This window comes from Centrocercus urophasianus, unplaced genomic scaffold (assembly GCF_019232065.1).
Source record: "Centrocercus urophasianus isolate 14NV4802_14NV808 unplaced genomic scaffold, USGS_Curo_1.0 seq_10, whole genome shotgun sequence".
Classification (NCBI taxonomy): Eukaryota; Metazoa; Chordata; class Aves; order Galliformes; family Phasianidae; genus Centrocercus; species Centrocercus urophasianus.
In genome coordinates this window covers 47,098,917-47,111,484 of record NW_024884142.1, presented here as the reverse complement: position 1 = coordinate 47,111,484, position 12,568 = coordinate 47,098,917, and the positions used below count along the sequence as shown (strand labels likewise).

The following is a 12,568-nucleotide window of genomic DNA, read 5'->3' as shown; positions in this document are numbered from 1 at the left end:
GTCACAGTTTCCCTTCCATGCTACTAAGGTATTCCAGTAGAACCAAGATCCACCAGGTTTATGATGGACTCATTAAGTGCTTTTTTGTCAAACACTGTATTACATACCCTATATATTTAATTTGCTCCTACTATCCATCTTTTCAGAATAATAGATGTAATTTTAGCCTCCAGAGCTTTATAGAGCTGAAAAAATTCTATTGACTTCGCACAGAGGAAACCACTGTGAGTCGATTGCACGACCATGGATGAGCTAGCAAGCTGCACTAGGAAGACACGATATTTTCATGAGTACACACGTAGGAACAAGCCTCATGAAGATAAGACTGAGCATGGAGCTTACTGAAACTCTAGTAGTCAATGGTCAGTTATCTCTGTATAAGTGAGAACTGTTTTTCCAATCTGTATGGCACACCTACTCATCTGTACTCATCCTCAACAGGAAGAGTGAATGTCTGACCTCTCTAAAAATGTGAAAAAAGATTTCCTCTCCTATTATGTTCCTTTAACTGAAGTACTTGCTTTTATACAGGTTTAATATCCAGAAATCTCCCCCCACCTTTTTTTTTTTTTTTTTCTTTTTCTTTATTGCACGTTTTCTGACTGCCTTGTCATACAACAACAAGAATTCATTTAGAGGTAGAAATGCAAAAGTGGCGATTTCATTTCTAACACAGAAATTCTAACTTCATCATTGCCATCACACCCATCTATCTCGGGCTTTAAAGTGGTGCAAGGCAAAGTCCACCAGGGCTATGCTCAAAATCCTACAGCATCACACAGTTCTGTTCTGTGAGAGTACACAGGCAGACTTAGTGGTGGTCCTTGTACTTAAAGGGAAGGAGTTGCCAAACTGTAGCAAGAACAACAGAGCTTCTGGCAAACACAAACAGGAAGGTGCAGACAGCTAAGGAGACTGGGAGCCAGAAAGGTTGCTCAGGCATCCAAGCCCTTTTATTTCTGACTAGACTTTTGAAATGATGCTTTCTTTTGCTTCTTCCCACTTCCCCATACACCACCTGGAAGGCTGCAAGAGCTGTTCTGCATCCTCTTCATGGAAGGTTTTGGTAGCAGCAGCTTTTCAGCCCTAGGAACCAAGGCACAAAAAGGCGGAGGGGAAGAGGAGGAATGAATGGTGCATAATCATCTCAGTTTAGAAAAAGTCTAATGATAACAAAAGTTGCCTTTAAAATATTTTCTGTGATCTGATATTTTTCAAAAATAAAGGAAAAAGAGTTCATGCTCCTGCTTCTGCCCTGGTTTTGTAATGCCTCCGTGAGTTTCTGTATAGTACCCACACTAGAGCCACATAAACCTATTTCAAGAACAAGGCAGGACAAAGCAAGTGGACATCATGATTCTGCTTTGATGATTTCAGTCATCATTTTACATTGCTCTTTTTATTGTTCTGAACTTATTTTAGATTTCTACTGATGCTAAAAATCTGCTGACAAGGAAGAGATAAAACATTTGCTTTAAAAAAAAAAAAAAAAAAAAGAAAGAAAAGAAAAAGAAAGAAAACCTTCCTTCCATTTCACTCCACCCACAGCTCGGGTGCAGCAGCTTACTCTTAGACACAATAAGAGTAGAGTTAATCTTTTTTTGAATAAAGTAGCTTAGACAGGAAGAAAAACAAAAAAAAAAAAAAAAAAAAAAGTTTTTGTATAAAGAAACCCTCTTCCCAGTCTTGGAATATTCCAGAGATTTGGGATTTGTTTTGTTGGAATCTAATTTCTTGTTTTAAGAGAATTTGGGAGATGCTTCCCAACATCCTATTCTCCTTAGGACGCCTCAGCTCAAGCACTGAGAAACTCATTTAAAAACTGGGTTAGCACATTAAAACGGATTAGCCACGTAAGTAGCGTAGTTAGAAGGACACATTTAAGCTAAATTGTATCTTCTTAAATTTCACGGTCCTTATTAACTTCTGAAGGAGCTCTGCAAATGTATCCAAAGGCACACTTCAGTGTTTGAAGTGTAAATTGACCCCTCCCCATCCCAGCAGAAATCCCTAGCGTACCAATTTGTGAAGCCTAGGATCAGTTCTTCTCATCTTTTTGGTAGTACATCCTGCAAATTGTATCTGCAGGAGCAGCATTATTACCTCTCAAGAGGCAGTTAAACACCAGCCTCTCAGAGACCCTCACAGGGGACCCACCCAGGACATGAGGCTCATTCCCCTGAGGCTATTGGAAAGACCTGAGAATTTTGTCTTGCATTTCAGTGGACTCTGCAAAGAACAGGATGAAAATCACCTAGAATTATTCTCACTGCCAAAGGGACTAATAAGGACTGTTGCTTTTGTAATTGCCACTTCATTAGACATGTAATATTGCCATGCCTGAAGAATTTGAGGAGCAAAGCTGCAGATACACTTGCAAGCACACACTTTTTGCTTTCTTCTGCTAAAACTGCATGTTCTGGCAATATTCCCAAGCAGCTGGTGGATAATAATCCTTCTTCTGGCTTATTGAAAGAAATTTAACACCTCTACCATCACATCCTTGCTCTTTAGCAGTGTATGCTTTAAGCTATGTGAATGAGAAGCTCCAGCACTTGAGTGCTATAATAATTATATTAAAACCATTCAAAACAAAAACAGACAAAGCAAAACAAAAAACAAACCACTTTAAATGATGAGCTAAAAAAGAAGGAGCAGGAAATGGAGATCAAGAAAGATCCCTTGCATGTTTCTGATCTTGTTACAAGAAAATGCTCAAGAAAGATCTCTTAGAAATATTTGGAAATCCAGAAGAAACTGAGAAGCACATGTATTATTGTCTCACAGTAGGCAAACAAACACAAAACGTCTACATTGGTCATACCTGAGGCCAGTGAAGGTCCTGCATTTATTCCTGTGGTACAAGAGCCAGCCCTCAGCAATGAACTGAGTCTGTGGGGCTATGTACAACCAGAAGTTTTAATTCCCTTTCCCTACAGCTCCTCCCAGCTCACCCAAGGCTCCCAGCTGTGGGCCAGCTCTATCACTACTGACTGCTCCTAACCTGTGCTCCTCCTCATCCATCACCTTCCAGCTGCTTGTTCCCCTGGAAGCCCAAACAAGGAGAGAGCTGTAGAGCTGTTCCCACAGGGTTAGCAGAACAGCTCACTCCACAAAACATAAGCATTATATCATGTTAGATTAAATGTTAGATTAATCAGATTGGATTTAAGAAATAACTTTTTTTTTTTTTTTTTTTTTTTTTTTTTTTTTTTTTTACACCAGGAGTGGTGAGGCACAAGAACAGTTTGCCTATAGGGGTGGTTGATGCCCCTGGACACATTCATGGTCAGGCTGGAGGGGGCTCTGAGCACCCTGATGTAGCTGTAAGTGTCCCTGTTCACAGCAGGGGGGTTGGACTAGACGGCCCTTAAGGGTCTCTTCCAACTCAAATTATCCTATGGTTCTATGATTCTATGATTATTTTGCAGCACAAACCATCCAAACTGTTAGCATGGCATGAATTTAGCAGCCAGACCTAGATGTCTGTTCACATCCACTTGGAACAGCAGGACTTGCAATACATATAGGCAAAGGGCACTGAAGAGATTGAAGAAAACACTGCTTACCTTACAGAGAGCAGCAGCACTCTAATGTCCTCAGATAAACACATAAAATGCTTTCTGAAAAATACTGGGTACATCAAAGTGGGTAATTCATATTTCTGAAGAAAAAAAAAGACATATTTTTAAAAAGACATTAAGATTTCAAAATCCACATAGTTTTTGAATGCAGGATGTGTCACTGAACTTTCCTTGCTCATTAGTGTTTTTCAGACTAAAACCATGTTTATTTTTCTCCCCTGAATGAAACCTTGAACAGCCTACTATGAACAGCCAGAAAAGAACACCCGCTCAGCATTCCCCTAAATGACTTTCAGGAAAAGGGGGTGTCCCTGCCCTGCACCAGGAATCAGGCAGAAAGGTTCAATCAGAAACCGATTAAAGCTCCAGGCTCTTCATGGCAGCTGTGGCTGGTGTCAGCACACAGCAACTCCCTGGGGCTGGAGCAGAGGGAGGAAGAAGTGAGTCGGGCTGCCTGATTTTGTCTTCCTGCAACCTGGTGGCAAGGAATTATTTTTGGGAGTGCACAGCTGCTGCTACATATGACACTGGCCCATGTTTGAAAGCAAAGACACCTGCCTAACAAGTGGGATTTCTGTGTGGCTGTGGGAAGATGTGATTTTTCTATCCCTGACAGACATATCCGTGGCAATTTATCCATCCGTAGTGGCCGTCCATTTTGATAAAGATCCTCTGCACCCAAAGATGGTTGGGACCCTAAATCTGCATGGCAGTGCTCATTTATGCTCTGGCTCTTACTGCAGAGAGCTGCCACGTGACACTTCTGGCATCATTAGTCCTCTAATGAGGAGCAACGATTGCTGAAGGTGCTATGACAGTCAACATCTGGCCTTTTATTCAGGCTCCACTTCCTTTGAATTTTCTCTGTCACCTTCCCACCACATGAAGCTGCTTCAGCCACAGTGCCCTCTTCCCACAACCTGTCTGGGAAAGATCCCCTACCCAAAGGCTCCCAGGTCCTGCCATCTCTTTGGGCCTCACCCAAGCACAGACCTGCAGCCTCTGGTGATTCAGATGGTTCAGTCAAAGCCCCCACAGGTTTCACTTGCTGGGTGGCTGACAAGCCTCCTTTGAAACAGGCTGGGCATCCACCTGCATATGCATTGCCTTCACCATCAGGATGCTGGTTTGTTGGAAAGCAGCAGCTGGGTGCAGCCAGGTTTGCCTCACCAAGTCGGCTGGTGGAGGCCAAGGTGACAGACTGAGGCACAGAAACTGATGTTCTCCAGACGGCTGGGCTCGCTGCTGCTACTAGGGAGAGAAAGAACAGACTCTGACTGCATGCAAATTTAATTGTGAAGCCTTTTAATGGATTTAATGGATTTAAATGCTATTCCAAAGCAGCTTTCATATATGCCTCTCAGTGGCAGAGTGTGCAGACCTCTGTGGAGAATTTGACTTCACACAAACCAGCTTTGTTGGTTTGTTTGTGCAAGGATCTAGGCATTTTGGTTGTTAAAGGAGCTTTAAAACACTGCTGGCTGCAAAGCAAAGGAGCCCATTCACCAGAAATGGACAGAGGCAATAGCTGATCTGTCTGATAAGAAAGTTTAATTCAAAATATGATCAGTCTTGCTCCAGGCTTATCACACAGAATTCTCTCTCCCCAATTATCTCTCAAATGAGAGATCTGTGCTCTAGGATACACAGAGAATAAGTACCTCTTAGGTGGAGGCAGAGAACAATTGGGTCACAGCCTTCCCCAAAAACTTAAACCAGTTAAGTCTATTACAACATCCAGTAGTGACAGCAGAGAAGGCCTCTTCTGGACTGCACTCACTGCCTAGATGAGCCCGTGCTGCTCAGCCCCTGCAAAGGCTGTGTTCATACCACTTCTCCATTTCTTCCCAGGACAGCCTCTCCCAAGTCTGCTGGGAGGCTGCTGCTATCTCAGTGTAAAATGAACAGCTTTTTCATGCCGGGCTTATCTCTCACAGCCACACTGAGCCTGGCAGCTGTGTTGACCTTTGCTACATTTGTTATTGTTCAGCACTTAAGTAGTGCCATAAACATACACAGCTCTTTACAAACATGAATACATCATTCCTGTTCCAGAGAAGGACCCTATCAGTTCAAAAAGGGCTGTGCCACGAGAACAGCCAAAGCAAAGTTAATGAGTTATTCAGGCATGATCGGAGAGAAGCCAGAAGCGCGAGGACCTGGGTGATTTTATTGATCCAGCTGAGCTCAAACTAATGCCACTCTCACCTACTACCACCAGGAAAAAAAGCTTTCCATAGGAGGTCTTCCCTTTTCCCCTGGCTGTACCAGGTAATGCTGAAGTCCTGCGACCCACCCTGGGGCAGTCCTCAGGGCAGAGAGAGTACAAGATCTCAGTCTGTTTTGAACTTCTTTGTCTCTGCAATAATCTCAGTGTAAAAAGCTGCTTTGTGCTCCTGGTGCCCATGTGTTCTGCCCCTGTACTTTTCTTTGAGCAGCACAATGAGTGTCCTGGGCTGAGACCTTTTCATCTTTCTGGAGCTCAAGCATTTGCGGAGGTTCACTTCAGGTTTCAGAAGGATGCAGTTTTGCTGTGAATATTGAACAAACTGTAGTGCACAATTACCTACAAATTGCCATCAGATGGAAGCTGATTACAGTAAATAAGAACTGAAGAGATTGTACGGAAGCAACCTGAAAGCAACAGAAATGAAGCTCATTTATGTTTTCTCAGCCTGCCTCCAGCAGTTTTGTTGCATATACACCATATCTTCTACCCTGACTGAAATACAAATTGCTTCTATGTGGGAAGGTCTAGTGTGAACTACAAACACCATTCAGCTGTAGATTTGGTAATCATGTACTTAAAATGTGATATTCAGCCAAAAATTAGGTTGTCAAGCCAACAAATAAAAGGGAAACACTTTCAATGTGCAACCTGATGTATTTGTAGGTGTCCCTGTTCATTGAAGAGAAGTTGGGCTAGATGGTCTTTTAAGGATCCCTTCCAAACCAAATGATTCTATGATCTATGACTCCCCTGCGGGGGAAGCCCAGGCTGCAGGGTTGGTGTAGGGGGGACTCTGGCCCCCGCCCCAATCCCCTCACACAGAGATGGGGTGGGCTGTGCAGGCATCACAGCAGGGAGCATGAGGAGAACTACCAGTAGTGAGCCCCAGGTTGAGCTTGAGCAACGTGGCAGGGCCACCTTGTACAGCTTGCCCTTTTATGGCATTATTCCTCCAGTGCTGCAGAGCTATGAATGATCTGAAAGTCATTATTTTCTTAGTTGCTCGCTGTGACATTGTGGACATATTGGTGAGGAGCGACAGGACTGGTGTCACTGATAAAAGCAACAAGATGTGTCTTCTAAAAAGGATGAAATGCTTCAGCTCCCAAGGACAGGAGGCAAGAGGTAAAACAGCCAGTGGTGAGGGATGAGTGTCTGGCAGGGAGTGAGTGCTTTTTAACATTTACAGTACAATGAAGAGAAAACACCCTGTGCTGTCTGCCGTCTGGTTGGCATCTGAGTGAAGAACGCAACTTGTTCAGCTACTGCAGATACCCCACATTCTGCTCTACCCTTTCTCAACCCTTCTCATTCACAGCTGTCTGCAGCCACCTCAGTGCTGAGGGGGCGCACTCCAAATGTGAGGAAATGCAACACTGCAACAGACATCCTGGAGCAAAACAGACTCTGAAAGCTATAGATTTGTCTCAACAAATGTTTATTCTCTTTACTGATAGCTCCAATTTAAAGTGACAGGTTTTAAAAGGATTTTGGATCTGACTTTCAAAGTGATCTGAACCACATTTTATCCCCTTTGGGCCATGACAAATGCAGAAGCAGTGTGATGAGCACTGACTTCAATCTTGACTCAGACTCGAGTAGGATCACTGTGGAGACAAACCTACCAAAAAAGCTGGAGATATTCACAGTGCTTGCCTATAGAAGTTCCTGTCTCTGTTTGGAGGATGAATAGAAGAACCTCATGTATATGAATTAGAGGTTTTGTTTATTTATTTATGATCACTTTCCTGGACAGTAAGTGCCCTGGGAACCTGTAGCTTGTGAAGGGAAAATTTTTGTGGAGACTTTCAGCAGAACTGTTCCTGCTGAAAGTTGAGAAGAGGAAAGACAAATGATCTCATAGAGAATCTCCTAAACAATGTTTTTTTGTACTTTCCAATTTGGTATTTATTATTTTGCTGTTCTCATATCTGGATCTTATACTACAATTATGACACTATGATGTCCCCAACTCCTCCTCAGCAAATACTCTGCTCCCTCAAATGTTTCTGCAGTTAGTGAGCAACAAAGGCTATGGCATCCGACATTAATAATGAAGCAACTGCTAGGAAACACCCTGTTACACACCTAATGCTAGAAAGAAAGCAAACACTGCAGTGTGGGCCACCCTGTGCTGCTACTCACCATGCAGGAGGCTGTGGTGATGCAGTGGCATGAGGGGCTTGTGCAGCCAGGCTGAAAGCAGGCAGTGTGCACAGGAACAGGGATAGAACAGCCAGGCATGTTTGTTCTGGGAAATGTCACATGGGTTCATGCTCCAGCGTGAGGAGATGAAGGAAGCTCAGGAGAAAAGGGCAGTATGACAAGCACGAGTCCTCCTCTTGTCATAAACATGACCCATGTAGACAAGGTTCACGAGCAGTGGGTATCTGACAGTTTCAAGCAGGATGGACAGAGCTATGCAGCAGAAACCTCTTGTGCTGCATCACCAAAGGGGCCAGGCATCAGCTGGAGCCAGACAGCACCAAGCTCAGATCTTCCCTTGTATAGGGGTCTCTTGTCACAGTTTTTGTTACTGGGTCAGCCAATGGCTTCACTGTAAGTAAATAAGTATTTACTTACTTTAGTGTTTACTTAAGTTATTTACTTATTAAGTAAATAAGTATTTCTTTGCAGATTTCATAGTTTTCAGGCATTAGAAAGTAAGACTCACACACTCTGTGGGTTCCATTTGAGAACTCCTAGCACACTTTAGGAGAGAGATGTATTTGATGCAAAAAAATGGCATATTTAGAACTTAAGATTTCTACCCAGAACTTAATTTTGGAAATCATTGTAATCATAGTGAAACCACACATAGCATTCCCAAGGTGTTGTGACTGATGGGAAAACATCAGTATGTCATAATCCCAAGGTCAGAGCTCAGATCTGCAGTTTAGCTGCAAATCTTCAAAACACATTGTTTGAAACAGCTCTCTGGTCCTCAAAAAGCTAACTAGGTGACCAGCAAGTTGTTTACTCATCCACAGTTACTTAGATAAATACTTAAGAGTATGTAAAGCTTTTGTGCTATCATTGCTGTTCCACTGCAGATTACAAGCATTGATCTTGTTATTGCTTACAGGAAATGCAGCTGACACTTTTTCATAGTGTTAGCATAAAGCTAGCTATCCACGGGCAGCACAGGAAAAGTTTTCTTAGGGCTTCTCTGTTCTCCAGGAGTTCTGTGCATTTTCTGTCTTTGGCGTCATCTGCTCACAGAGGGGGCTGGGACTGCTACTGGCAAAATTTATTTTCTTTTCCTGTTTAGGAGAGAAACCACATTAGTAAAAGATTACAAAACTTGGGTTTCTGTGTATTTTGATTCCAGGAAACCAACTGAAAAAGCTTATATTACTATACGCACTATTCAGCTAATACAGTTGTATAAATATTGGGCAAGCTTTATCTAGTTTTCTAATGTACAAAACAGACCAGGAAAAAAATAATCCAAAGGGAACCATCTGCACAAAGTTCTTGAAACTTACTGTACTTGCAGTATTTTCCTTCTGATGCCTATAGCACTGGTTTGATCCATCAAAGATATGCATATTCAAAGATCTGTCTCTCCTTTGATAGTCTTCAAATATGAACGAAATTGTTAAAAGCCCAAAGGCCATCTACTACCAATCAGTTCTCTTCATTTTATCAGTCCTCACATTGAGTCCAGACTCATATCGTTATCAAAGAAAAAGCTGAACTATGAATTATGGCATAACATACCCTGGGATAGATCTTTACCAGTAGAGCCAAAAGATTACTTCAGTCCAGGTAAGTGACTGAAGCAGGACTGACACAGCAAAACGAAGGTATGTGCTACAGACTGGTAGGTCTCCTAGGACATGTGCCACCTCTAGGTTAGCAGCTGCAGAGCCATGCCTGAACAAGTGAGCCACAAAGCCAACTTTGTTTCCAAGGTACCCAAAACCTGCCTCGTGTTCAGCCAAACTGGAGGTCTCAGAGACAGGGGGCTGTGTCTGCAAGCATACATCAATGCGTGTACTTGTGAATGGGATCCATTAGTTACAACGTAAAATAATCTCACAATTTTATAAAGCTTTAAAAAAAAAATAAATTAGAAATTGATACAACAAATAGGATGAGAATTAATGGCCTTAAGGTGTGCCAGAGGAAGTTCAGACTGGATATTAGGAACAATTTTGTCTCAGAAAGAGTGGTGAGCCTGGCACAGGCTGCCCAGGGAGCTGGTGGAGTCACCATCCTTGGAGGTGTTCAGAAGAAGGGTGGCACTTAGGGACATGGTTTAGTGGGCATGGTGGTGATGGGTTGATGGTTGGACTAGGTGATCTTAGAGGTCTTTTCCAACTGGAACGATTCTATGATTGTGCCAATGGTTCTGAGGTTCCTCTTGTTTCTTGTTAGACTCCTAACTAAGAAAGAGGCCTGTGTTGGCTCTGCTGCTCAAAGTGACATAAACACTATTGATGGCACCAAGCAGGACAGATGATTTTATTTTAATTCCCTATCTGCTTCCAAATTTCTCACCTAGTACCAAAAACCAGTGGGAATTAGTAACTGAAGTGATTGCACAGGCCTGTGAGTACCATTAATAAGTAACTAACAATTTCATTTCTATGAATAATTTAAAAAACTTTAGTGTTCAAAACAGATTTTACTCTGTATTTGGAAATAGGGTAAGCTACCTGGAGCCTATTCGGATGCCACCAGAAACTCATGAGAAAGCTAAAAATATTCAGGAAAAAAAAAAAAACAACGAGTTCAGTAGATGTAACTAATCTATTTCCATCTTAAGGGGATTTGTGAAGAAATCTTTTCCCAATTTACAGCAAAAAAATTCCAGAGGATGGAGAAGAGTGATAACACAGTGCTGATAGTTTTTAAAAGACTGTCAGCATGAATAACGTAATATACCTCAACATGAGCCCTAGGAAAAATGATAATGGGAAATAATAATGAGGAATCATTGCTGATAAAATCTGTTTGGTCCATTTCAGCTGTCATACAATGATTACAGCATGTGTCTTACCAGGTGCAAAATAAAAGACACAGAGAACTTCTTTAGTCTATCAGAGAATATAAAATAAAAATCCTTCCTGGAAGGTAAATCCAGACGAATTCAATCAGCAATTAGGACTACATTCTTACTAGTAAAAGCACTTACAGGGACAAACTGCTTGCAAAAGTGAAAAATCCAGTTTTTCATGATTCCTTCCAGGGCAAGCTGGATTCACCTCCTGTGGCCATTTAGGGCCCAGTGGGTCTCTACTTTGGAGGCCTCCCTCTATTGCCTTATGAGTGCTGATTTAGTTCAGATATTGGGAGGCAAGATTTTACCCACGATGGGTGAGGCACTGGCACAGGCTGCTCAGAGAATCTGTAGATGCCCCAATCCTGGAGGTGCTCAAGGCCAGGTTGGATGGGCCCTGGGCAGCCTGAGCTGGTGGGGGGTAGCCCTGCCCACGGCACAGGGTTGGGGCTGGGTAGGCTTTGAGATCTCTACCGGCCCAAGACATTCTAAGATTCCATGAGTGTTTTGGCACTGAATGCTTGCTGTGTACAGCCTCTGGAATTGGGCAGGTGACAAGCCAATCTGCCTTGGCTTGTCTTCATCGTGGTGGCTTTTGAGCCCTCATTTTGTAGAGTGAGGGAGGATAGCAGAAAGTAGAGGAACACTAGACAGTCCTACAGCTTGGCATGGGTACTGAAGTGTCAAAAAACCTGAGTGCTCTGCGAGTTTGGACATCCCAATATCATAGATAATGACACTCATAGCCTATTAGGGTGCTCTTCTTCCCAATATAGGCTGGAGATCAGCTTCAGAGGGCATACCATCACTCATTAACTAACAGTATTAGCAAATAAATACCGTTAACCACCCGAGGAAAGCTTCTCCCTTCCCACTCCAGCATTTGGTTTAATAGATGCTGGGAGAGAGGCACAGAGGATAAGAGATTTACTAAGACCTCAGAAGAAAAGATCTTGCCAAGCTAGGTAAAATTGCTTAGAAGGTTGTTTTAAATAAAATGTTGCTTTAAGTGCCCCTAGGCAAGATTAGTGTCAAATACCATCAAAATGCCATAGAAACAGTAAGAGAGTTTGCTAAATTGTAAACAGCAAGATGAAATGCACCTTTCTCTGCACAGTGGGGAAGAAAAGGAACCAATCAATAGCAGACTAATGAAAGTATTGAACAATTAAATTGCCTCTGGCATTACAAACGAGGACTGCAGCTAAGTGTACATCTAAAACTCAATTTACAAGGTCAGAAGAGGACTCATTCAGCATACAAAGTGACAGAGGTATATTGAGAGTAACTGAACAAAGACTTACATCTTCAAAAATCATGAAGATCTTCAGTTTGTTTATCAATAGTTTTATCACTTCTCTGAGCGAAGATGTACCATTCCAAGAAAAGAAATGTGAAAAGCGTGTTTCCAAGAAGTTTCCAGTTCAGATGTTCATTTAAAAAAAAAGCAGCTTGCCAAAAAGTTACAGAAATGTTACTTTTGTTTTTAATATTTTTCCCCCCTAAACAGGTGCTGTTAAGACTTGAAGTTAAAACTATTTGCAAAGTATTTTCAGCTTAAAGAGAAATGGAGAATGCCAGTGACAATAAGGAAAACTTTCAACTAATCCAGCCACAAGCAATAGGACTTCTGCTATTTGCTTATCCAATCACCCGTTGTTAACTCTAAAGCAGACTTTCCAGGATTACTAATTAATGGCATTTGTGATACCTGGAGGCATAAGACTATGGCATTTGTTTTGAACA

At 42.3% G+C, this 12,568-nt stretch overlaps 1 long non-coding RNA gene across 3 annotated transcripts; it reads right to left on the bottom strand.

Annotated features, from left to right (window-relative positions):
- Nucleotides 1-956: 956 nt before the first annotated feature.
- On the bottom strand, nucleotides 957-12,568 carry LOC122166430. 3 transcript variants are annotated; one of them, XR_006170808.1, is made up of 5 exons: nucleotides 12,127-12,568; nucleotides 8,898-9,077; nucleotides 4,578-4,835; nucleotides 3,570-3,664; nucleotides 957-1,086 (listed from the first exon to the last, which is right to left on the bottom strand). It is a non-coding gene; the product is annotated as an uncharacterized LOC122166430 (long non-coding RNA). The 3 variants fall into 3 exon arrangements; XR_006170806.1 differs by lacking the exon at nucleotides 12,127-12,568 and adding an exon at nucleotides 9,303-9,378; XR_006170807.1 differs by lacking the exons at nucleotides 8,898-9,077; nucleotides 12,127-12,568 and adding an exon at nucleotides 5,246-5,451.